General features: G+C 38.9%; 1 protein-coding gene across 1 annotated transcript in view; it reads right to left on the bottom strand.

The window, feature by feature from the left end:
* The window catches only part of LOC131686055 (tyramine receptor 1), a 218,758-nt gene extending 196,027 nt beyond the window's left edge, over positions 1-22,731 (bottom strand). The window contains exon 1 of the mRNA XM_058970175.1: positions 21,493-22,731. The gene's annotated coding sequence lies outside the window, so the exon portion shown is untranslated. The remainder of the gene's footprint in view (positions 1-21,492) is intronic.
* Between the last annotated feature and the right edge of the window lie 4,211 nt (positions 22,732-26,942).

Consider the following 26,942-nt stretch of genomic DNA (forward strand, 5'->3'; position numbering starts at 1 on the left):
ACCAACACCATTGGGTCTTTGGTATGCCTGTTGGTGTATAAGACTAATAAAGTAAAGTTATTCGCAAAAGTAAGAGCTACAAATTTGCTGAAGGCATCATTTCAATACAATCACTTCTAAGAAAGTTTATGAAAATATCTCACTCGTAGAGGGATTAATCAGTAAATCAGAAAGGGCATATTGCCCCCACTAAATTCTCCGAAGATAATATTGAGGTAAAATTAGCCGTTTTGGCGTTAATAATAGATTACATATTTTTGGTCATATTTCTGGCAATGCGAAATGATAAAAAAATTTCGCCCGTGTTTAATGTTAAATATCTCTTTTGATAATACTTCGATGTCAACAATCTACAGCTTGTTCGAAGGGCATTCGTTAAAGCTGTCTAAAAATGTATAAAGCGTTAATCTATGATGTCAATTTCGGCAGATAATTTAAAAAAAAAACTGTAAAAAACGCCATTTTCATACATTCAAGCATTCATATCTTGGAAACTAAACATTATAATCAAAAACAAATTAATAGCGTTCTGTCTGGCTGATAGGTCTTTAATATAAAATTGGTTTGGGTAAGATCGGTTCAGTCATTGCTGAGAAACACGAATGAGAGTTTGTCCGTTACATACACACACAGACATTGTCCCAATTCGTCGAGCTGAGTTTGAGCGAATTCTATACATTTCTTTTATAAGAAATTTAAAAATATACCACTACGCCTTTCGCAATGAAATATCCTATTTCTACGTTCTACGTTCGCCGCTTATTTCTTTAGTATTAGACTGAGAGAAATCTTTGCTAGGGTTACCAAGATATCGAGCACGTTGTTTGGTCGTGTGCCGAATCTCTTGATGCTAGGTCTTTTTTGGATAATTCGATATGGAGCCAAGGTACTGCCCAAAGTTGGCATACTTGTCAAACTATTTACGAACGAATAGTGAAAAAGGTCATTCCATTCAGTACAATGGTTACAATTTACATTTATCTTCATTCTGAACCGCTTGTCAATTGCTGAAATTGCTTTTTTTAAATTTATTTTTTTTGTCGTGACTAACGACTTACCTTTCAATATAGGGGCCCCTTTTCAAAATTTCGGCAGAAAAATGATGTAAGATTTTGAACGCTTATATCTTTTGTTGTACTGAATGGATTTAATCAATTTCTTCGGCATTTTGTCGAAAATATTTGTACCAATGTTGTATTAAATTTTGGAATATGTAGGACATTCATTATCAACGGAAAAATAGTGTTTTGAAAAATCTTTCGAAAACGACTCGGAAAAGTGAAAATTTTCAGCCCATCCCGCACAGAGCCGTCAAAATGGTGCAGCAAATGAACAATAAAATAATGAAAAGTTTATATATAGGTTCACTACATGTTTGTTCCTTTGATTATTCGTATTGGGTTGCTTGACGAGAGCAGTTGGTGGGGGAAAGCCGGCATATTAGTTTTGGTTATGCCGTTAGAAGCCGGACGGAAAGGAAAGGCTCATGCACGCCACGAGAACGAGCGAGAAAGCGATAGTAGTGCATATTAGCGAAAGCGTTACGTACATTTTGAACCTTAATAACTTTTCTTCTACTAAACGGATTGCCAATCTTGTTTCATAAATCGGAAGGAAAACGTTCAACGCTTGCTACCGATACGTTGTTTGCTATATAAAATTTGTTTAAATAGTTCAAAAACTACTTTAAATGAGAATCAACATTAATGATAAAACCTATAAATAGGGGTGTCGCAGCTTTTCTCAAAACCAGACGTGTGTAAGACGCAGTGCATAACAGACGTGCGTGGTCGTGAGAAGCTGCATCGGACGACCAATCAAATCAGCTACTATCGGAGAGAAGCAGAAAAACGTTGGTGGAGGTGGTGGCGGTGAGAAGGCCAAAAAGCCAAAGGCTAAGAAACGCAGTCACTGAAAAAGCGGTAGTAACTGCCACTAAAAATGCCACCAAAACATCGAAGACTGCAAAGCGTACTCATTCGGTGTGAGCTGCGAAAGGGGAAAGATCGTATGGATGTACGCAAAAAAAACAATCGTCGGCAAGGTTTGAATTGTTTTAAAAGATTCCCGTCTTGTATCAACATAGTTATCCACAAACCGTCCTTATTAGGACGAATGCAAAATGGAAAAAGAATTTAATTAGAAAGTTTCTTTTATTAACTAGTATTAAGTTTGCGCTTGGTAATTCTGTACTTTTACCAGTGAATCATGAGAAAATGTTTTTCTAATCTACAAACTCGAAGGTTTTTGCAAATCCTTCCAAGAAAATCAGTGAATGTGGCAACTCTGCTACTAAGCGAAAGCTACACCAAAACGAATGATGAAAATATTTTCATTTATCGAACAAAAGGACGGCCTTCCATCTGCATTGTAAAGTCTATAAATAGGAACACCATGATGAAAACTGTGCTCATTCGGTGTGAGCTGCGAAAGGGGAAAGATGTATGTACGCAGTAAAAACAATCGTCGGCAAGGTTTGAATTGTTTTAAAAGATTCCCGTCTTGTATCAACATAGACAAACCGTCCTTATCAGGACGAAGGCAAAATGGAAAAAGAATTTAATTAGAAAGTTTCTTTTATTAACTAGTATTAAGTTTGCGCTTGGTAATTCTGTACTTTTACCAGTGAATCATGAGAAAATGTTTTTCTAATCTACAAACTCGAAGGTTTTTGCAAATCCTTCCAAGAAAATCAGTGAATGTGGCAACTCTGCTACTGAGCGAAAGCTACACCAAAACGAATGATGAAAATATTTTCATTTATCGAACAAAAGGACGGCCTTCCATCTGCATTGTAAAGTCTATAAATAGGAACACCATGATGAAAACTGTGCTCATTCGGTGTGAGCTGCGAAAGGGGAAAGATCGTATGTTTGTTTTAAAAGATTCCCGTCTTGTATTAGCATAGACAAACCGTCCTTATCAGGACGAATGCAAAATGGAAAAAGAATTTAATTAGAAAGTTTCTTTTATTAACTAGTATTAAGTTTGCGCTTGGTAATTCTGTACTTTTACCAGTGAATCATAAGAAAATGTTTTTCTAATCTACAAACCCGAAGGTTTTTGCAAATCCTTCCAAGAAAATCAGTGAATGTCGCAACTCTGCCACTAAGCGAAAGCTACACCAAAACGAATGATGAAAAGATGGGTTGGTGATGTATATGACATAACAGGGGTGTCGTGACCACACTTCGAAGTTATTTCAAATCTTGCAAAGCATAAATTGACATAATTTCAATGCTTGTTCCTTTATGAATGAAATGACAAATTTTCAGGTCAACGCGGCAATAACTTTGCAATTTATAGAACAATTTTATATTTTTAGTTATCATATATTAACTGTCATCTCTTCCAAACAACTTAACCCTCTGCTGCCAACCCCGTGGTTTTGCAGGGTTAAGGAGAATCATTGTAAAATGTCCAATACATGATTTTATGTTGTTACCTCCACTAAAACCACTTCAGAACACTCCCACCTGTCATACATGCACATTGTCTGCTTGTTGAAATCATTATATGAAATTATTGACCTGTATTCAATGCGGAGAACTCGGTAATAAAATTGTTTTGCTGAATATACTAACGAACGGGATCCCCAGGAAAATTTCGCTGAGCCCGGTGAATCGAACTTAATGCGTAAAATTTAGCCATTTGAAAGAGATACAAGAAGAATTTTAAGAATATGATCATCGCGGTTATGTCCCGGACATTACCCGCTCCTAGTTTTTTGCTAAGTGTGTTCATTTCTGTACGAAAAAGATTCCGATGGTTGTTTCGAGAGATTTTAACATTGATATTTCAAAGCAAGAAAATTGTTCATTTCATGAATGAATGTCTCAACCAGCTTAGAATCCAGCGCATCCCCTATCAACGCAGACGCCAACAATAAAGGTTCTTTTCAAAACCACCATAATTATTATAAAGAATAACTTGAAACATTCCCACATATTTCATTGAGTATCATTCGATTTGAATTACAAGTCAAACGAGTAGTCACGACACTCCGGTTATGTCCTAGACATTACCCACCCATCTTTTTAATTCAGGAATCTGAAGCAAATATTTGAGTTTTGAAAACACGTTTGAAAATATAAGGGAATTTTTCCAAACTATCGCGGTAATACATATAATGAATTGTACGGAATTTATTCCTGATTCAAAAACAAAATGTTAACGATTTAATGATGTGAAAAGGCAAAGTTTTAAATGAAATCGATGAAGAAAAACATAGAAATTCAAAACTTATATTGGTAGATATAGATTCAAAATCTACGGAGCTAACCTCTGGTAAAAGTGGCCACACTGCCTACAAACCAAAAGTTTTCTGTCTACACCACAACTAGTAGGCGCTGCTCTCTATTCAACACGTTCAATTCATAAATAAAACGTCATTGCGGCGTCTCATCACCTTTATTCTACTGCGCTGGAAAGTTTACCAGCAGAAAGTGCGGCAAAATGTTTCAACTATTTTTGTGCTCGTGCCAAGTTTTCAATTTGACCGGTGACAGTTTTATTAAAATCTTCCTTTTAAGATAGAAAAAAAACTTAAAAACTCTCTTCTGAGGGTATTTTAATTAGTCACGATAAGTTTTACTGCAGCAAGCTCTTCTCCTTTGCAGCTAACTTATCAGTAAGTAGGAAACTATAGACAAGCAGTGACCAGCGTGTGCTGGAAATTTCTAAAGAATTGATGATAAATTTCTTTGGTCAGGAGCTTCTCCGAACTTCCGCATTAATGGAGAACCTTCTGATGAACTAATAAGTTGGAAGAAAAAAAAATGTGTTACGAAACTGAAAATAAACTACAATCTACGCTTGCAGTAAAAAAAAACTGGGAAACACGTTCTCCACAGACGACATGATTGGAGCGTGATATAACGACAAAAAATTTAATCAGCTAATGGTATTTGCACTTGCATACATTCATTCAAGCGATGACGAATGATATAAAATGACCAGCCAAATAAAATAAATTTAGCATTCTGAAAAAAATTAATCAAACACTTCGCTCTCACCGCCTCTGGGAGATATTATGCAAGCTTGACTATGCAGAGAATAAATTCATTTTTAATCTAAGCCTTGCCGCCATGGAAAGTCCAAATGAGTGCTCGAGGGCCCGCAGAAGCGACAAGAAAATGGCATTTTATCAACCCCAACTATCCACGCTGAAAAATGGAAAACTTTTAGAAACGAAAAAAAAAATCGTGCCTTCAACCGTACCGAATTGATAACCGGATGGTTACTAATGTTTCAAATGGCCGTAGTTTACAAAAAAGCTAAACACATTAAATGTAATTTGCTACTTGATGCTGATGAAACACCTTGCCATCGTGGAAAAAGTTCCAATTTCAAAGAAACACGGTCCACTAAAAAACCTTTACTCCCTTCCGGCTATGGCGAGATAAAACAACGGACACAGCTTGCTATGATCAGCACTTCTTATTTCGCTTCATCCGAGCCGTTGCCCGTTTCTGCTTCTGCTTCTGTCAGTGCAGCGCACATCCTAGCGGTTGGACAACGCTGGACGGTGGGAAAAAGAATGTCCATTCAAGTGCCAGATTGCGTACTAAAACCGGATAAGACACGGCGAGGGGAGACAAAAACACAGCAGGTCGGATAAGTCGCTGCAGGACATTTTTGCCACCACCGCACTGCATATTGTGTTGCTGCTGCTGCTGCTGTTGTTGTTCTGCAACTTCCGCCCCGGAAAAGAACTCGAGTCGGAAGTTTTGTCGGATTTGTTCAATGGGGGAGAAACGGCGCGAGGCGGCGAGGAAGTGTCGGATGCATCACAAGGCTTTTAGCAGCTGCGGACGGGAGGAGGCTACTGTCAGAGAGGGAAATAATGGCACTTTTCTTTAACCGGGGAGGCAGCTCGTCTTTAATGGGAGTGAATGTGCTTCACCCCGAAAGGAGTTCGGTAAGAGGTAGTACACTTCGTGTTTTTAAACTTAAGGATATAGTTGGGAGAAACTAGAAGAAAAACTTTTTTTGATATGCCAGAAAGTTCGGTTAATCTCAAAAATCCTAAAAACCAATGACACCAAACTACCGCAAATTTTACCTAATAAAAGGGTTCAACACGTAATGCCCTTCCAGTTGGTCAATGACACTCCATTCACGAAAGACGTTTAAAATTACACCCTGAAACATCACTAGATTACGTTGCAGGTTTCAATATAAACATTAGTCAAACTTTTATCTCGCCCTACCCATCAGGGCGGCTATTAGAGAAGACGCTTTTCGGGCTTTAAACGGGCAATTGCCCCTCGGGCTCCGTAGTATGGTTGTCACTATGGCATGGCCTACTACTGTGTGGGCGACCTGGTATCATGCTGCTAATAGAGACGTGACGATAGAATCAGTGGAGCTGGATGCGATGCGGTGATTATACAGTTTCACGGTGGCGCCTGCTATGATGCTTGGCTTCCTGAATTTGCTACGACAAATTTATCATTCCACGTGCCATCTAGGCGCCAATCAGAGTATTAAATTAGGATTATTCACTTTATCGTCGATAGAGTTCCTGGAGCCTTTTGAGTTTCTGGATGCAATAATTATGTTTAGATTAAAAACTTTTTAGAAATTGTATACCCGTCGGACCGTTCAGTATGAATAGCAGGTTAATAATGATAGTACGGAGGGTACAGTGTTGATTACAGAAATATAATGAGGTTTCTTTCATTATGAATACCCTTAATAAAACATTATTGAAAATCGAGAAAAGTTTTTGCATAACCTGAAGGTTACTAACATAAAATGTTGAACTTTGACTCGAACATGTCTTAATCCACTAATTAGATTCGTAATGTCTCGTACTTATAACAATGGAAAAACTTCACTAATAAACTAAATGGAAAGTCATTTCGTTCGCAAAACAATCAACAAGCCCGCCAGCTAAATCCAATCACCAGCACGGTATTTTTCTTGCTAACTTTTACAAACAAGCAAAAACTCATGGATCAGAAAATAGACTTGAAAATTCCATCAAATTTAATTTAATAGACAACCCTCTACCAGTGCGCCAGCCGTTGCTAATGATGACGATAAACCAGCTTCTCAACCGTAGCATGCTATGCCAGGTTGATCGAACGAAGTCAGCCCTGGAAGACAGAGGTACAAGATAGCTTGCTCGGATGGCGTGAATGCAGCTTCAGCTAGCTCGTAGCTAGCTGTAGAAGTGACTCCACTTTAATGTATTATACGGTATAAACTAGTTTATTTACTCTACTTGGCATATCGGCAGAATGGCTACTGTGTGGACGTGAAAAAAATGATGTCACTTTTTGGGTACTATACAGTAGGGAAAGGATTTTAATAAAACTTTAGGTTTGTAATCAAAAGATGCATAACAAAATGGTCGAATACTGAAATGAGTTCAGAAAAAGCAATCGAAAAGTTTTGGTTTTGAAACGTGGTGAACAAAATATAATAGGAAAAGTTAATCCCTGCCACGTACGGCAGCATCTTTCATACTCAAACGACACACTGTCGGGAAGTGTTTTACAATGGACGCCTTCTAGCTTTTCCACTACATTTTCATCAAATCCAATGTTACCATGTATTTCACTGCCAACTGACGTTTTGCGTGCATATTTTGCAATGATAGAGAAATTATGCAAACATGGTTTACTGTGTCAACGGCAGCCAGTTCAGTTGGTGTGGTTGTACCAAAAAAGCTCTTGGCGTTTTTACTTGGCATGTATGTAGCTAGGATACGTGTTAAACCCATTCCATCGTATATTACAATTGGCCATTCTATGCCGTAAATTCAGACTACCTTAGTTACGATATAAAATAGTGTTACAACATGTCAGTAGGGTTATCAGACTTTACAAGAGTCAATCTTTCTTAAAATGCCTGTAGGTTTCACTCAAGGGCATCGCTCGCTCAACTGATCTTTACTTCATTCATCAACGATCGTGTGTAAAAAATGCTCCGTGGTTATGACTGGAAAATGCCTAAATCAATCTCTAGTATTTTTTCAGATGGCATGAATATTAACTCAAAAAATATAAGTTGATTCGTATGTTTCCAGTCCTGTGGCAACTTGGAATCATTGCGAATCATCACGGCAGGAGTTCTCTTTTAACAGAACTTGTTTTAGTATCATAGCCAAATGTTATGTTATACCGATTATTAATTTCATATTGCAATCATAAACGAACTTTTATTATCAAATCAAGGTGTTCCGAAACTGTACATGCCAAAGAATCTTCTGATCTGTGTCTGACTTAATTTGACGAAATCGCTGTCGCATTAAGGAAAATGCAAAAGAGTTTTTTTTCTAATCTTCTTTCGTTTCGTAACAACAATATATTTCCATACACGTTAAATCCAATGAAGTTTATAATCTCTTGACTGTTACTAAACTGGAAATACTAAATGTGAAAATGAAAAAAAAAACGACGACGTAAAAATTGCGTAGCTCGAAATTCGTTGATTGCATCAAAATACTTCTGCGAGCTGTAGAGCTTGACTTTTGGAAAGGCTCCTTGTCAGCATCACTCACTACAATTGCAGACGAGACGGGAAATTTCACCCACTACAACACCGCTTAAAGTCAATTGCAGCGGGCCGTGATTCTGGTTGTGATATTGAGTGTACGGTTCAGATGTGCGGGCGTACGAACTTCACGATTGCGTGGGAATGAGCGTTTATTTGTTCGCGCGTCGTGCCGCCTTGATCAGATTGTAGTGCTATAGCGTTCACTTAATTATCGGGGCGCTTCAGGGTTTGTCATCTTGGTCGTAGATGCATATTGCATATTCGTCTTGATGTATCATAGCAAAGAGTTCGAGTGTTTGTATGTTAACGTGTTCGATCGTGTGGGCGTTTGTATGTCGCGTGTGCCATGTAGCTTCGCGTGTATAAATTCGATTTTATAACTATGTAGCCATTCGCATATTTGCGTGTGTTCACAGACACAAAAAATACGAAACCAAACTTCGGTTGTGTTACCATTGGAAATTCGGTTTGATATTAATCGGTGTGCTAAAGGTACCAGTATTTTAATTGAAAATTCTTAGATAATTTTCTTTGGATGCTATATTGAGTATTTTTTAGGTTGTTTAAACATTGTTTTCAGACATCTTGCCTGTACCCAAGCTTGATATTCGTTGTCATTTCAAAATCAATAATGACTGATATTAATTCAATATAGCCGCCACATCCCGGTTATTTATTCACAGGATATCATATGTAATATGAGTATTTTGGAAAAATGAAATTGTCTAAAACTCGATAGTACAACAAAGGTTAATAGCCTCCGTCAGGCCCACGCGCAGAAAATTCTCAAGGGGGTTTGATTTCTTAATGTACAGTAACCCTCAAACTTTCAAGATTTTTTCAGAGGCCTGGACCTAGTCTTGTGAACCAAACGACTCAGCTCAACAAATTGGGTAAATGTTTGTTATCGAGAAGGAGTCATCAAAAGATACCGCTGCATAGTGGTCGGAAACCCCAAAAACGTGAACTTAATTCACTAGATGCCAAACCATCAAATATATTCACAGGGTATTTTTGAACGAATTGTTCTTAAGAATATTTCCCACAACCTGATAAAAATTAAAATGTGGCATGACTTACTACGATCAAACTAAAAAAAAACTATTAATGCTGACGAGGTAGAAAGTCTTCGACAAAGTTTTAGAAATGCTCGTAATGAGGAATTTTGTTAAACAACTTGAACTTAAAGTTATCGATTTATAAAAAAGCGTTTTCCATGGCAACACTCTTAAATTTAGTTTTTTTTTTTAAAATAACTTTTTCCACTGTGACTTTTCGTGCAAATCATGTTTCAAACAAATGTATAGGCATTAAAACCCCTAATATTGTTGAAAACTGCATGTATAAATTAAATTATTGTTGAAGACTGCTTGTAAAAATATTGTTGAAAGCTGCATGTATAAGTTTTACCGAAACTGGTGCCCACATAAAAATATGTTTTCGAACCCGAGACTCGGCTGAAGATTTGGTTTCATTTACCGTATGAACTAAACTGAAACCGCACGCGCAAATTTTACAATATGTACAATACGTTACTAAGAATATAAAGAAATAAAAACAAATATTATGTTCGACGGCTCGCAGCTTTCGACTACGCTTCTGGCAATAGGACAACATTCGTTCAGTCGCCTACTCAATAATAGTGCTGGCTGTTGAAGTTGGAGTGCTGGATGCTGCGTTTGGACTCAACGTTATAACCTGAAGAGCTGCCATAAAGCTGGCAACCGTTTGTTGTTCTAGTAATGGTATTAAAGTCTGTGTTCTGAATTGGAGTATCTTAGATGAGTGGGCAATCGGTCGTGATGCATTCGCCTCATGATTCGGATTCTGCTTTTAATAGTGCGTAGCATAGTTTGTTCAATAGTAGTTCCGTGACGTTAGAATTCTATGATGAAGTAGGTGATAATAGGTCTTTCGACCTGCATCCTCACCAAGGACCATACCCGGGAAGAAGTTTCTCCTAGTATCAGTAGTAACGCATTCATTTTCTCCGAATTGTCATTTTCCATAGACACGAAAATCCTACTTGCAACGCTATCACTTTTAACCACGTGTTTTAAGTTTCTGCAAAACTAATCTTTCAGTTTTTCCACCGTTAAAAAATACTCCAACTCACGAAGATTTAGTCATATTGAAACAAATTTGAAGTCAATGACCACGGTGTTGGGTTGGATCAGCACTATTTCGAATACTACTATATGATCTTTGCACTTGAAACAATCTACATTAGATCGAAAAGCTGGGCTAGATCATTTAGAAATGGGAAACTTAATTTTGGCGATAACAGCGCCTCTAGCGGTCGAATAGGAAAGCTTTGTTGTTTGATGTTTGTAAACAGTTCCGCTCGGTCTATTTATTTTACAGTAGCTCCAATATATTTCTGGATAAACATGTGAAAAGGGCATAACGAAAATGAGAGCCTCTCTGTGTTTACTTTCTCTTTCGATTATTACGGCGGCATCATAAAACTTTCCAACAGTGTTTCAATAAAGACTCTGTAGTCGTCTAGCATATCATGCTAAGAGTTAAGGAGCAAACGAAAAAGCGGCCTAGTTAATGACGGAAGAGAAAGTAAACACAGAGAGGCTCTCATTTGCAATATTCCCATTTCACATGTTTATCCAGATTTCTCCTGTAGGAGAAGAAAAAATAATGCACAGTTACTCAAAAATTCATCAAGCTGGAAAAAATTCTGATTCGAGTGATTCAAAAGTAGAAGGAAATTCTGACAATTGCCCATTAAGTGCAACCCGAGTGTCGGAGTGGAACCGTTAACAGTCAACTGTGGTCGAAGGTCATACTAAAAATCAACGTTGATCTAATAGCTGATTGCAACCGAGGTAAGATAAGAATGATCGCGTGTCCGTTTCCAGACGATAGCGATGCTTGTTGAAGATAATGAGAAGTTATTTGGTTGATGTCATCGATGTTAGTATCTTCCGGACACCATCGATTCGGACCATGATGTGCTGGTACAGGAAGTAGTTCCTGGACAAATAGTGACTGTTGAATTAGGATGCTGTAAAAGAATATGCTGAAAAGCTCAACGAAAGAATAGACGATCGACTGACCGGAGATAAACGAAATACAGCAAGGTGTCAGGTTCACGAGTCGGTCAATACTACAATACAAACTGTTAAGTACCGCATAAGGGCATCTGTGGAAAGGCTGGATCAACGTTAAATAATCAATAGCGATAAACGAGAATATTCAGGCTATGAGTCGAATGTTTGCAGCGGCTACACAGGCAACTTACACATTCAAGCCTAAGCCGGGATAAAATTTCACCGACGTAAGAATCGTGTGTTCCACACGACAGATTTCCGAGGTAAACTTTTCCTGGAAAGATTTGCAAAAAATTGATGAGACGATTATCAGCACAAAAAAGAAAAGTTCTGTGGGATCAGATTGGATCGGAATGAGAAATCTGTTGATAGATTAAATCAAGACAACTGCCAGGGGTTGTTTTAGAACGGGCAATCAAACAGAGAATGAAAACACAGAAAAAAAGATTGACAATGACGGACAGACTATGAATCTACCCTCGCTAGAAGACGTTGAAGATATTGTGATAAAAACATGTCGAACTTCAACTAGATTGCCTTTACTATAGTTAGTCGTTATTATAGTTATAGATCTTACTCACTTTTTCGCCACAACTTTGTATAGTACCCCTTAATGATCGGGAAGTTTCGGTGTTGGTGAAATCTTGGTCGTACTTGTGGGTTGATGATCGCGATTGCATGTTCGTCTTGATGTATCATCGCGAAGAGCTCGAGCGATTGTATGTTAACGATCGCTTGGGCGTTTGTATGTCGCGTGTGCCATCATGTATGTAACTTTGCGTGTATAAATTCGATTTTATAACTGCACGGCCATTCGCATATTTTCATGTGTACTTGAATGTTCGCGTGAACCTCAGAGGTGTGAAAAAACCGGTTGAGTACCGGTATCTTTGCACAGCAGTTGATATCAATGTTAAACTTGCAAAGTTCCTAACATTTTTCCATAGCAAAAATATTCAATTTACACCGCTTCAGATGATTCTTTGTGACGCAAAGCATGCCGTATTAAGTCTAAGTTCTTAATTTTGAATTTCAAATGAACATCAATTTTCAGGCCTCTCGACAATCTCTCGATAGCGAGAGCGCCGCTTAAGCCGCTGAGTAGACAAACATTTAATTGGACTCGTAGCGCGAATCATTACAAGGTATTGACTTAGTATGCTAGGACCAAAGGTAGGGGCTTCCAGAAGTGACCTATGCATGATGGCGCGGGAACGCGCGTTTGTATAATCGCACTTGCGACCGCGTTTATGGATTGAAGGTGATAAACCAATATCAATTCTTCAAAAGGGCTAATGAGATTTTTGTAAACAAACTTATTTCGCTCATTATTCCGTTGTCGAGTTGAATTTCATGAAAGATTCACATGAATCAACATCTTTACCCTTGGTAGAAACAATTTCAAATATCTTCTGTGTTGAAATTATAATAAATTAAGAGAAATCAGCAAAACAAAAGTTTGTTTACAAATCTTATTAGCCCTATTCAAATGTTGATATGGAAACGTTCACTTGATCACAAGGATGTTTTCATGTTTACCCGATCGCGAGGGTAGTTTTGCGTGAATGATAAGAATTGAATGTTCGAGTTTGAGACCGTGTCTGTATTATCGCGTGTATGTAACTTTGCGTATATAGCCTAAACTCTTCTCTTCTCTGTGCCCATTTCAAACGCATCGGTATGGCATCGTCTGATTCTCTCCGAAGAATGAGAGTTGTAACTGGCTTTAGCAGAAATTCGGACTAATAAACGAGTAGATAAATTGATCAGACACTGACATTTTGAAGCGGTTGTTCGATGCAAGATTCTATGAGGAAATCCACTCTGAATCTTCTTGAAAAAGAAGGAAGGAAGGTACCCCATATCACTAGGGTATCCATCATTGGCGCCATGAGATTTCTAATGTAGGTGGGTTTGATTTTTTTTTTTTTGAGATTATATTAGAAGACATGGACCTAGGCTGCTAGGACCAAATACAGAGGCTTCCGAGTGTGACCAATTCATGCTGGCATAGGAAAGGGCTTTAAGTATAATCGCACTTAAGAGTAAGTGCTAACATATTGACTTGATCACCGAGCCGTTTCTATGCATACATTATCGCATGCCTGGCCAGCTTTGTATTATCACGAAAGCCACGAGCGTTTGTATGCTAACGTGTTTGATCGCGTGGACGTTTCTGTGTCGCGTATGCTAGTGTGTTTATAACTTCGCGGGTTTGAATACGTTTATTTAACCGTGTAGCCGATCAGCCCTTTTGAAACATAAAATGTTTAAAAGAATTCTACTCATGATGGTATGCTGCTTAGAGTTCCGACGGATTCTGGAAGTATTCTCAGCATGATTTGGATAAAGAATTCTGTTCAGTATATCAACGTAATCCGGCTTTTGCCATTCAACATTGTGAGGGAACCCTGGTAAGAATTTTGACGTTATCTTATTCATGGAATTCTGCTCCGAATTTCGAAGGAATTTTTATCGGAATTCTGATGGAACAAATTGACATCACAATAGCAGACTTGCATCTAAATCTGGGAAGGCTACGTTAAAATTCTTAGTCGAGTTCCACCATAATTCCGATTATAAAGGTTTTAACCTTAGGATCTTTCGCTATTTTTTGAATAGATTTTTTATCAGAATTCTTGGCATGAGTTTATCAAATTCACGACTAAAATTCCATTTGAGAGATGAGCAGGATTCCCTCAATAAGATTTCATCATTCAACTAAATTAAGCCAAAAGCTTCACATGTTGTAAGTTGCCTTCATCTGATTTAATGGTCTAAACTTGGAAAAAATTGTGCGATAATTGTTTGTTGTAAATGTAATTGCCGGAAAGGTATATAGAAATTAAAATAGAAGTTCAACTGAATCGCTACGACACGAAACGATATGGTTCACAAATGAGACCATTGCATATTCTCGGCGCTCTTTTAGTGCTTGGATGTTAATTAGCATACAACGAGCTTTATAAGATGGGAAAGGAAATCAAGTCGAGCCTTATTTGTGAATTGTAAACAATAAAAATATGCTTCTCCATAGCTCTATTTACCACCAAAGTCAGGTTGTGTCTGAACTAGCTAATGGGACGCAAACAGTGATAATAATATTTCAAGCCTGAATGTAATTAACTGGAGCTAAAAATAGAGATTTGGCCGATCGAAGAGAAGGGGCGGTGACGATTTGTTTATAGGAGACATTAGGATCATGATACTGCTGGGAATTTGTGATGGCGTCATAACAGTTCCTTGATTGCGGAGTGGTTAACGCACTCAATTAGCGACTGGGAGATCGCAGGTTCCATTCATACTTGAGGACATTTTTTCTCAGTGTGTCCAATAAAAAAAGTGAATTTTCAACGTATCTTCATTCTCACCGTTCCAGTCATTCTTTGTCTATTTCCCATTGGACACGTTACTGAAAACTTTTGTACTGATTCTATTCTTTCTTCATGTGTAATTGGAAAAGATGATCACACTATACTTCAACGTTCTAGTATTAACCTTACATAGGAGATGTATAATGTTTTGGCGGTGGTGAGCTATTTTCGTCCGCGCACCTCATCACCAATTTTTATAAAGTGATTCATCAGCAGTGCTATCTTTGAAAATGAACCACCTTGGTTATGCAACTAATTTTTTCCGATCTTTTTTTAAATGCAGATAATAAAGCAATCTTCTTTTCGTTATATTCTGAATTGCACATATTTTGTCGTATGTAATTTGAAATGTACATTCATTTGTTGGCATTGTAAGGGAATACGTATCCGTCGGTTGATGCCAATCGAGCTGACATTTCTTTAGACTGAGCAAACTAATTTATTTGTTTGTTTAGTGTTTATTTGAGCAACTAGGAAACGAATCCACTGGGTCTTTAATGCGGGTGGTAAATACGCATGGTCTTGTCTGAGTGAATGACTTTTGAATTATGTATGAGGGTGTAGAATTGACAATTCGAAAGATCAATTCAAATCCAATTACCAATTTGCGGCAATCATTTCAGCACGAGGAACAAATGTTTTATGGTCATATTTAATGCTTTACTTTTAGTCCATTAACTCATCAGTCAATTATACTGAGCTAAGAATAAGTACGTACTATTTGGAAACGGGGGGTGTTTGATTCGTGCATGATGTTAATATCGTTTAGGATCGCAGCATTTATATTTTTTCTGTTACGCGTCTTCATTGTAATATCGGAACGTTTACTCGAACGAGGTGGCAAATTTCATGTTACGGGATTATTTCCCAGCAAAGAGTGGCCCCTAAATTTACTAGGTCTTCATTCGATTGATTATAACGTAAAGAAAATATTAGATGAAACACGAAAACGTAGAAGTTCTCCAAATTTCTTGTGGCTTAAAGGATTCAGAATTAAGTTTCGCCGGCGAATATATTACACTAAACTGTCTAAGATGACCTAAGAAGATAAGCGTTTAAACAAAATTGCTGCAATTTTATTTGTTGTAATCATTGGAACCAAATCTAGAGTTTAGACGTATTTCCAAATATTTTGTCTATAGTTTCTCTCGTTAATCCGTTGACGAACCGGTGCCAATAACCGTGTTTTTCAGTTTCCATCAAGTTTCATTTGCGTTGCTAACGTCGCGTATATTCGGAAAAATTTGGGCGATCTGACGTTCAAAAAGTTCTCATAGGACCTTTTCGCACACAATTCTGAGCACTCTCTGCCCACAACGGAGTCGGAAACCGTCCACGATTGTTCGCACCGGGTATTCGTTTCGTCTTACCCTTAATCTCAGTGTAAAGAAACAAGCCAGTCAAAACGTTGTACATTGCCACCGAAAGATTATTTTGATTCGATTGTTTCGGATATAGTGGACGCGTAGCTCTTTCAATCAATGAGGTAAAGTACAACGGTAAATCTAACGCGCTTGGCCGCGCTGGTAGGCATTCGTGTCATTTCCACTGTATTCAAGATGGTCATACTGAAATGGTCGCGAATATCATGCAGTAAGACAGAGCGGTTATCAGAATGGAGACAATCCCATGACATACCGTGGGAGTTGAAATCTTCTCGAACCAGTTGAGGTATGCGATGTATATGGAAAGAATATCAATAAACCTTTGACTATGATTCGGATGTAACAAACGACAACTGCAATACCTGGTATCGAGCAAAGGCTAATCCGATTGAAATAATAGCACGTTTTGATCCCCAAAACGATCCTCAATATTGTTTTCTCGGCCATGGCGAATATTGCTAAAATTGAGGAAGATCTACGTCGGAAGTAAACTAGGTTTTACACAATGCAAATGCAATGCAAACCTAGAAAAATAATATGACAAAAATATAGAGACACTTGAAGTTTTGGATGTCCCATGTGGATTTTCCGAGACTTACTTCGGTTTTGTAACAGCACCTATCAAGGTACATTTTCAAGCCTTTACGATTAAATTTTGCGGAGGAAATGATTCTTCTCTTTCGAAAACTATTAGGCACATTAGAAAATGTTTCCTAAACGGGATTTTCAGAATCTCGCTATTTAGTGAACAAGGAAGCGTAGAAATTAGTCGTGGCCGGTGCTTTCTCAAAAGAATGCTTCAATTTTTCTCCGTATAATTTATATGCGGGATATGTCGATAGTTCATTCGAAGTCTCTCCACAGACGAAAAAGTTTTTTGATCCTCTCCGCATTTTGCATACCGCGCCTTATTTCTGGGCTCCTTGTTCACAACGACGGCAGTTCATGCCCCGCGGTGCAAAAAGGCGAACAAGTAGATGAGCCCCGTTCAAAAGAACAAATTTTGGATGAACAAATCCGGCGAATGGCTCGAAATGAGGCTGATGGAAAATAAGTTTCCTAATACTCTTCGATTTTTGCTGAGCACAATTGCTTGCATATCAGAATTTACACTGACTGAGGCACAGGGATCTGGAAGGAGCCACCACAATTAAGGCCCTTCTCGGAGATTACACCATCAATCTCTACTTCCCGGGCGGATACGTCGACAAAACTCTTTTTTGTACACGGTCGAGTGTGCTTTAGTTAGATCACGCGATATATCGATAACGTGAAATGGCTTGTCTTTGGACCGGAAGTAAACCATCCAGGGGCCGGTTGTATTAGATATAATTTTTATCGAAAATGAGACTTATCGGTATTATTTTTGCCATCGGAGAAATATTCAAATCGACCTCCACTAAACCTGAAAGGATGTCGTTCGCCGGAGATACCAATCGGCTCACACTCGGCTAGCTTCAAAACACAGTCAGAAAAAATCGACTCGGAATATAATTTGGATCCACGCATCCGAACCGAGGGTCCGGATCTAGACACTGGGATGGGCTAGATCCAGGGCCTGGTCCATTTCCGGGTACTCGTCCAGATTCGGGAACTGGTCCGGATCCGGAAACTGATCCAGATCTGGGAGGTCCGAATTTGGGAACTGGTCCGTATTGGGAGCTGCGTCGGATCCGGAAACTGACTAAAATTTTTTGTTTTACTATCCAACTTACCCTTCAAGAAAATCCGTAATTCCACCTATTTCTGCCAATAATGGTGCAGATTCCAGCCTGAATTCGGGCAGTAATCCATCGGAATTTCGGCTGATTTGACTCGATACTAATACTATTATAGAAATCGACCAAATTGTCCTATATAAGAACAGAGCCGAAGTTGACACATACTGAAAAAGTGTTTGGTTGTTTGATGCACATACATGAACAGCTACCGGAATTCCACCGTTGCGGTAATATGAGGTAATACCGCAATGTGCAATTGTGCGGTCTGTTATCAAAAAGGCAATAGAATCTTACCCAAAAGTAATAGAAACATGCCCGTCGGATTTTGGGTGTAGTATTGAAACAAACTCAATTTTCTAAGCCGTTGGACATACAGCCTTTCTAACAAAGAGTGTTTCCAAATAGCCACCAGATATTATCAGGGAATTTTCATTTTCACTTACACACGCCATATCTGAACTTTTGTCAGTATGGGGAGAAATCATTTCGAATCTTACTACCCACTCGGGTAAAAGGTGTTCCGCCGGCCTTGCATATAAGCAAATTTATGATACCACAATAGATCTAAATACTTCGTCTCCAGTTTACTTACAAGAGTTTAAAAGTTTTTATCGCAAAATTTATGGAAAATCGGAAGTGCACTTAAAAAACCAATAAAAACTCCTACAGTTACTCTACTTACCTCAAAACGTAAGGTAGTGTAGCTTTTTTAATTGCGAACAATTTTATTGAGTTGCATAATGATTGGAGGTTGGCGAACAAGGTTATTTAACCTCGAAAATTAAAAGAATTTTTGAAAATGTCCTATTCTAAACATGTGCCAGAAAGAAAGGCAGCACATAACATTATATTGGAATGTCTTTTTACCACAAAGTTGGTTCAATTTGCTGTTTTCTGTAGTGTTGATCCGTTCATCTTTATCGACGTCTTTAAAGTTTTTAGTATACATAAGATTATGCTGGCATTTTTTAATGGAATTAGTTATTTCCATTTCCGTTATTTCGTATATTTTTACATAGGGTAGACGAGCCCCTATTTCGTCTCATTAGTCAGAGTGTCACACAATTTCGAGTGTAACTCGACTTACAGTGATTAGATTTCGCGTAAATAGGTATCGGCATCCTTGCTTCGTTCCTAAGAAGCAGTAACATAAAAAATCTGGTTTGGAAAGAGTAAAATACTCGCGTTTGAGCTAAACAAAAAGTTCAGCACAATGCACCCTTATTCATCCAATCATTTGATCTAATGCGTTGAATAGTGATAGCAAACACTGCACTAACTAATGTATTCAAATGGGTGGAATGAATACAGGAGCTAATATGAACTAGGGCACAGTAACCCTACAAACTTAAAAAATCTTGTGAGTAAACCAGAAGCATCCGATCAAGTTTGTATTTGAAATGGGGCTTCTGGAGCCAATTACTATTCGTTTGAGTGGTATTTCGAAAAAAAAAACAATTTTTGAGCCGGTCTAATGAACATATGTGTTGAATTCATATAGCAATCCCCTTGTTTAATTTGTCGCTTGTGCGGTTCTGTTCAAGCAGTGACTCCATTCGAAACCATTCCTATAAACTCAATCAGTTTACACTCGTTTTTTAGTCACAATCTCTACACACTTTGTCTTTGTTCCAGTGGGGAACTAACGGGTATTCCAAGGAGATTTTACCACCCGCTCGAGCTTTTAGGAAGCACAAATGCGGGGCTTAGACGTGAGACAGGGGAATTTCACGGTGCGTAAAAAGCTGTAAACTTTCGTATCTTTTGTCATTTTAGCCTGTCGTGATGGACATGGGTACTGTCGGATTTATGATTAAATTAGCGCTATCTGCATTTTTTTAATCAAAGAAATACGTACCAGATATACACAGAATGACTTCCAACTGTTGATGAATGGACAGCGGTCAAATAACTAAGCAAATTCATGGTGGGCTTCGCCAGTAAAAAAAATCGTAAACTTGAAATGGTGTACTGTCAATGTTTATGATGATAAAAGCTCAGCACACTGCGATCAGAACGCGGCACCGCGTTTCATTGTTGTTCATTAACACCAGCATGTCACACTGAAACAGACGCATAGGGTTGGCAAAGTTGTTGCCTGTTTGGTGAGCCAAAATTTTTCGAATTTAACAGAATTTATTCCTTGGATGGATCATTAACCACTATTGTATTCTGTTAATATAATTCAATTTAACTGACATTCGAATTCTGGACAGTCCAATCAAATCAACTAAATAGTTTTTCGTAGTTCTGTTTTCTGATTGTTCCTAATTTGATTGCTAATCAATTAGACGTATCCCACACGACTGATTTGTTCCACCATTCACACAATCCGCTAGCGACCCATTTCGGAAAAGAACAACATCCACTCACTGCTTGAACAAAAGAGACATCAGTTGCTCATGTTTAGATATGACTCCATTGAATGGAGACGACTGGTTGTTTGTGATTGTGGTGAGTTTTCTTGAAGCATCGTAAGTTGCGTTAATAGTTCCCAAAACAAGAAAGCACTGTTCTACGAATTCGTTGGAGTTTTCGAGCGTGGCGCACTCTGTACGCTAACATGGATGCTTCGTAGCAAAAATGACAAAAAACCAACGCCCGTTTTTATTGCGGTGTAGGCGTGTGGGCAGGAACGTGCTGTTCTTACGTTCAAACAAAATGTCAACACGTCTGGGCGAAGTTTGCCCACCTCAAATTTGAATATAATATAAGCATTTTCATTACATTTTGGTGTCTTTTTTTTCTAGGCTTGCGGCACCTAGAGTCTCTAATTAAAAACCAACGTGGCCAGATTTGTGATGTGGTAACTTTGTCTTTATTATTATATTATCTATCAACACCAGGCAAACGATGATAAAGAAAAGCTCCCCTCAAGACATTCTACTTGAGCCATTCCTCGAATAGCCCATTAAGCAAAACGACAAATACAAATTGGATTAATTTTTGCGGCTTGGACATGGAAACGAAAATTTCAGCAAAACTGTCAAAAGTTCGACTGCAGCCAATTCTCACCAAATTTTGGCCCCACCAAGCAACTAATTAGTGTCGCTCTGAAACGACAGTCCAACTCGTTTTCTATTTCCGAACGTCTGTTGACAGGTTGCAAACGCCAATAACGAGGCATACGAAATGCTAGTCGGAGTATCGGTCGGTTGCCGAAATTATGTACCGAATCGAATCGATCCAATCGATTTGAATTACTGGTAGGTACGGCTCAGAAAATTCCCCTTGAAGCAATTTATTACTTTTCCTCGTGTTTCGCCGGCCAATGGCTACGATGACGGCAATGATGACGATGACGACGACGACGACGTTACAACGGTTCAGATATTCAGCATCCGCCGATTTCCGTGACTCAAAGACGCACAGAAATGTTTTTTCGGGGTCATAAAAATGGGATTATTTATATTTGGTACACAAATGTGCACATACTCACCCCTCGTGCCGTACCGTGTTGGCTGACCCCTGTTGTTTGCCTGTCGATTCCCGGATCGTGATTGCAGTTGGCCGTGATTTTCTGATTCGTTATTGCGCGTTGATCGTCTTATCCGTAAAAATAATACCTATACCGTCTGTGGTATTGCAAAAAAAAATCACTCCGCGTCCAATGCGCTATTTGGGAAGTCGGCACACACTCAACGCTTGATGTTTTCACCTCATTTTACTCCTCAGCTGATGTTTTGCTCTGGTTAAGATCAATCTTTTTCTACGTAAAACAACAATTTTACTTCACACTTTTAACGCGGTTTACTTTCTCAAGCTTAGCAGAAAAAAGAAAACGTCGTTCCTATATGCGAACTAATGGTTATTTTTATGTTTGCTGCGACCACTGCTTGTCACTGATGTGTTATTTTGATGGACATTACACGGAAATAGCATGCGGTGTGTCATCACATACTAACTCATCTGATCGGCTCCAGCCAGTATATTAAAGCCTACTCCGACTGCAAATGTGCTACAAACCACCATGCGTTCCCGGCCCAAAACACAATTATTCCCAACTATCTTGCATAGTTTTGTTTCGCAAAATCAACTTCCGTTGCGTCGGCCGTGCTATTAGCTACTACTCTAAAAGCTTCCCCGTTATGCTAGACACAGTTTCCAGAGGCAAATGCAATTTTTCATCGTTATCACCATCATTGCCGGTCGGGATTCGCACTACCATCGTTTACACAGGACATACGGGCATAAAGTGCCATGCCGTCTTCGCCTACTGTACCACCGGCCGTTGCATGCCATGGTCACTACTGTGCATGTTCACTATTTGCTCGCCCATCGAAACTAATTTTCACTCTTCTTTAAACACTGTTCATCTTCGTCACTTTTTGTTCCTAATAAATTGTTCCGCTGCGCTGTGCCACTCCTAACGGACACAGTCTTAATTGGCGTCGGTTGTGGTACCGGATTATGAAGCGTGGGAAAAACACCACGCTTCCCCACCCCCGTTCCGGAGTTAACGCTTTATTCCCCCTTTATTGCGGCGAACGTATCAAACTGTAGCAGACAAATCAATTCGATACACTCGAGGTCTGGCTATCATTTGCGTTCGCCGAATTCGTTCAAATACTCACTCCCACGCCAGGGAAAACCACACCAGTAGCCACACAAAAACCGAACTTGTGTGAAGGAATAGAAACCGAAGGTTAAGCGATCTCAGCACTTTCCGTGCGTTCGCGATAACACACCAAAGTCGACTGATGGCGGGTCCATCTGGTAGTTCTTGCTTTTGAGAAGAAAGACTCCGACGCGATTCATAGTAGGCGCCGAGTAGTATGGAACGAAACGACGCGCTGCTGAGTGTCCAATGTTTACTACTGAAATCACGCTCGGCAGCAGCAGCAGCAGCCAGATGGAGGCACCACTCATTTCCGCGTGGGAATGGAAAACAGTGAGCGCTGCTGCGCACTGAGCAGAAAATGAGAGGCCTGCGAGTGCGGGTGTGTTCGGTATCTAAGAAACTGCTCTGGGTGGGGGGAAATTTGGGTACTCGGTTCGAAATATCGGGACAGTAAGCACCAGCAATTCAAGGAAGTACCATATTCCAACAGGTGTAACCATATGCGTTGCCAGTGGATAATGTATTGCCGGTGGGCTTGAAAGTTCTACCTCTGTGGAATCCTGTTCAGACTAACAATTATTCCTCTGGTTCGTGGTACGAACGGTGCATTCGCTCTCTCTCGTCCTTGTTTTTACAAATAAGATGTTTGGATTCAAACGATGATACTGTTTCGTGCTTAGTGAATATAAAAAGCACTTAAATGATGAATTTTTAGTGAGTGTTAGTTAGCAAAACAAAATAAAACGAAGTACCTTTGAATACTGAGATGATATCAAGCAAAAGTATTGCTGAGCTGTTTTCATATAAACGCACTTTATACGGCCATACGCACCTTTTCATGAAGTTAATAGCATGCTTCATTTATTTATATCATGCATTCCTTCTTTTGCAAGGCTTAGCAGATTCAGCATGTTGCCTTTGTATGTGCTGTGACTGGCCTATACTGCCCATGACCGCATATCAGTCCTATTTGCGTTTCCCTGCAGCTGAGAAAATGAGCGTTAAAATTTGCACTTCTTTATATTGAAAATAAACCTGAATGGGACTGGTATGCGGTCATTTTACATCTTAATTATGAATATGGCCGCAAACTGATCCCCATTGCTGCGTTCCAGTGCAAATATTATCTTACTTCATAACAAGTAGTGTTATTTACATTTTTTGTGTTTTCGAAATGTCCGATTTGGAACTAATTGCTTCGTATAGAGGCAACCAGTTTCCAGCCGTGGAATCAGGTAATGCCGCTAAACTACATATGGGGCATTCCACGCAAAATTTGCCACAATTTTTTTCTTGCCTAGATCAATTTTTTTCTCGGTTTAGTAGTCAAAAATATTCGCCACGTATTTTTTTATTTCAACATAGTAGGCGAGACTATCGAAATTTTTTGCGTTGAATTTCACAATTTGAAAAAAACCTACTTTATTCAATCGCTCGTACTGTCAAAAGAAAAGAAGATACCAAAAAGTGCCCAAGTCATGAAATGTGCGTCTTTTTCACAGCTTTCGGATGATGTATATTACTCAACGTATTGGTTTCATGGTCAATATTGAAAAGTTTAAAACAAATAGGTTTTTTCAAACTTGGACATGATTTTTTTTCTTTTTACATTTCTTACAAAAGAAATGTACACTGAAGTTTTTTTATGTGGTTTTTTTATGCGATTTTTTTATGCGGATTTTCAGTTATGCGGTTTTTTATGCGGATTTTCAAAGTTATGCGATTCTTTTGTGCAGCTTCCTTTTAATTTCTAGGGCATCACCTGAAGCGACTTTTATCGAAAGATAGATCCTCGTGAATGCACATGCTCAAACAAAAGACATAAAATGTTCATATTTTTATTTTAGGTTATAAATTACTAGTCTTTGGGTTAAGGATATGAGAAGCATTCTTGATACAGTGAAAATAAAAACAGAAAATGACTGAATACCTTTTTACCTTTCTCATAATGAAATAGGTCGGAATTTCGACTTTTTAACCGAGGTCCGCAGAGCCGAATCTCTTATACCATTTGACTCAGTTCGGCGAGATCGGAAAAAAGTCTCTGAGCGTGTATTTTTTTTACTTGGTGAAAAGCTTTTACACCGACTCGGCACACGTTCAGTAGTTAGACCATACTACCGATTTCGTCCATCGTGTGCCAGAGTGAGGGACTCTGAACAAAGAAGATAACTCTGAACCCCATTCCTCTAAACTCCACCAAGAAGTCCGACATTTGCCTGATCCCCCGGATTCCATTTGACATGACTACTTTGGGGGAAGGCGTGCTAATGCACTTCACTTGATTCCAGGTCTAGCTGGTCGTGCTAGATTTCGCTTGTCTCATAACCGTCATATCAGTCCTGCACGGCATTATATCCTACATGCCCTCCTCTCTACGTTGACCAGTTGGATGACGTGGCTTATCCGGCGATTCCGGTTGGGGGTGGTTTCCGGTTCACTGGTGCCCCGTCTTACGCTACCGTTGACGGACGCGTTATTCTTCCTTAGATGCAGTCCGGCAGAATGCCGAGGTCAGTCCAGCGATTCCCGGCGGAGGATTGCGTCCGGTTCACTGGTGCCCCGATGATTCAAACCGGCGATTCGCTACGGACTACTCGGAATAGTCCCCGACGGTGGATCTTTCCTACTCCGACGAAGAGTTCCCCGGCAGTGGAAGATCTTCCGAAACCGATACTACCCGGGCAGATGCCGAGGTCGGTCCTGCGATTCTGGGTGGAGGGTGACTTCCAGGTGACAGGCGCCCCAAACGAGCATCTACCGGAGCTACTTCCTGATCTATTCGAACTAGTCCTCGGCGGTGGACCTAGTCTACTCCGACGGAGAAATTTCCCGACGTTGAAATTTCTCCCAAAATCGTTATCTCGATGCTGGTCGGTTAGGTGCCGAGGTCAGTCCTGCGATTCCAAGGAGTCACGGTTCCGACAGTATAAGTCATTAAGTGACTTTACGCTTGTCTGGACATGCCGCAGACTCATGTGATTCGCATTTAATGCCAAAAGATCCTGACTCCTGTGTTGCAGAAGAAAAAGAGTTAAGTGGCCATGAAACTCTAAGTTTGCTTATATGACGCTACTCCACGCTTTTCTCTAAACTTTCTTACTTCAAATCCTTGCTCTTCCTTGAGTACTATGGCTCTTAATATTGAAAAATATTTCATACATTATGTGTTTTTTATGTGGATTTTCAAAATTGTGCAGTTTTTTATGCGGATTTTCAAAGTTATGCGGTTTTTTATGCGGTTTTTTATGCGGTACGTATCCCCCACATAAAAAAAAACTTCAGTGTATAGGATTCGCTCAAACTTTTAAAACTTTTGCCGAGGCCCGGAGGGCCAAGTCTCATATACCAATCGATTCAGCTCGACAAATTGAGGCAATGTCTGTATGTGTGGGTATATGTGTGTATGTATATATGTACAAAATGTCATGTAATTTCAGCAATGGCTGAACCGATCTTAATGAAACTAGTTTCAAATGAAAGGTCTAACGTTACCATTTAACACTATTATTTTTGTTTTTCGATATGTTGTTTACTTTCTGAGATATGAGTGATCTTGTCAAAACAAAACAGGTTTTTAGCGAATAACTTTTGAACAAATCGTGCACATTGCTCAAACTAAATAGAAATAAAAAGCTTATGAAAATACCTTTCTAACAAGCTATAGATTGTCAAAATCCGTTCACGAGTGGAGAAGATATTAAACATTTTGTGTTTTCATTTCTCGCTTATCAATTTTCACTAATTAGAAAGAAGACCTTTTCATACAGAGTATGAAGTTTACTGGTGTTCTAGGGGCAAAACTAAACCGATTTTGAATATCGGGGTATGAAAACACATCTACGTGATTCAAGAAATTCGATATTGAAAAAATCTTGTGAATTACCTCTATAATAAATTAACTATTTCGCAAAAATTAATATGTAAGTTCATTTCAAAGACAATTTTTTTCTAGAGTTGTATTTATGTATGTATTTATCCCTTAGATTAGACGTTGCATTCAATCGTGAGGTAAATGTTGATGGCATATTAATACATAGATCATCAAGTAATTCACCTAGTAGTGAGATAAAAGATTTCTGTTATAAATATACTCGCGGCATCACCGAAAGTAACTGTATTTTTAAATACCAAAACTCTAGCGAAAATTTAGCTCTTTTGCAAGATTTAGGTTATTTTTACTGGTTATGCGTAAAAATTATTACTTTTGTTATTTATAATAACGATGTAAGGAATCAATATATCACATAATATACCTTTAAATATAAGGTCACGGCACTAAACTGTAACTTCCTTCGTTACCGCCCGCTCAGTAGCACGGAAACTCT

This window comes from Topomyia yanbarensis, chromosome 2 (genome assembly GCF_030247195.1).
Source record: "Topomyia yanbarensis strain Yona2022 chromosome 2, ASM3024719v1, whole genome shotgun sequence".
Lineage (NCBI taxonomy): Eukaryota > Metazoa > Arthropoda > Insecta > Diptera > Culicidae > Topomyia > Topomyia yanbarensis.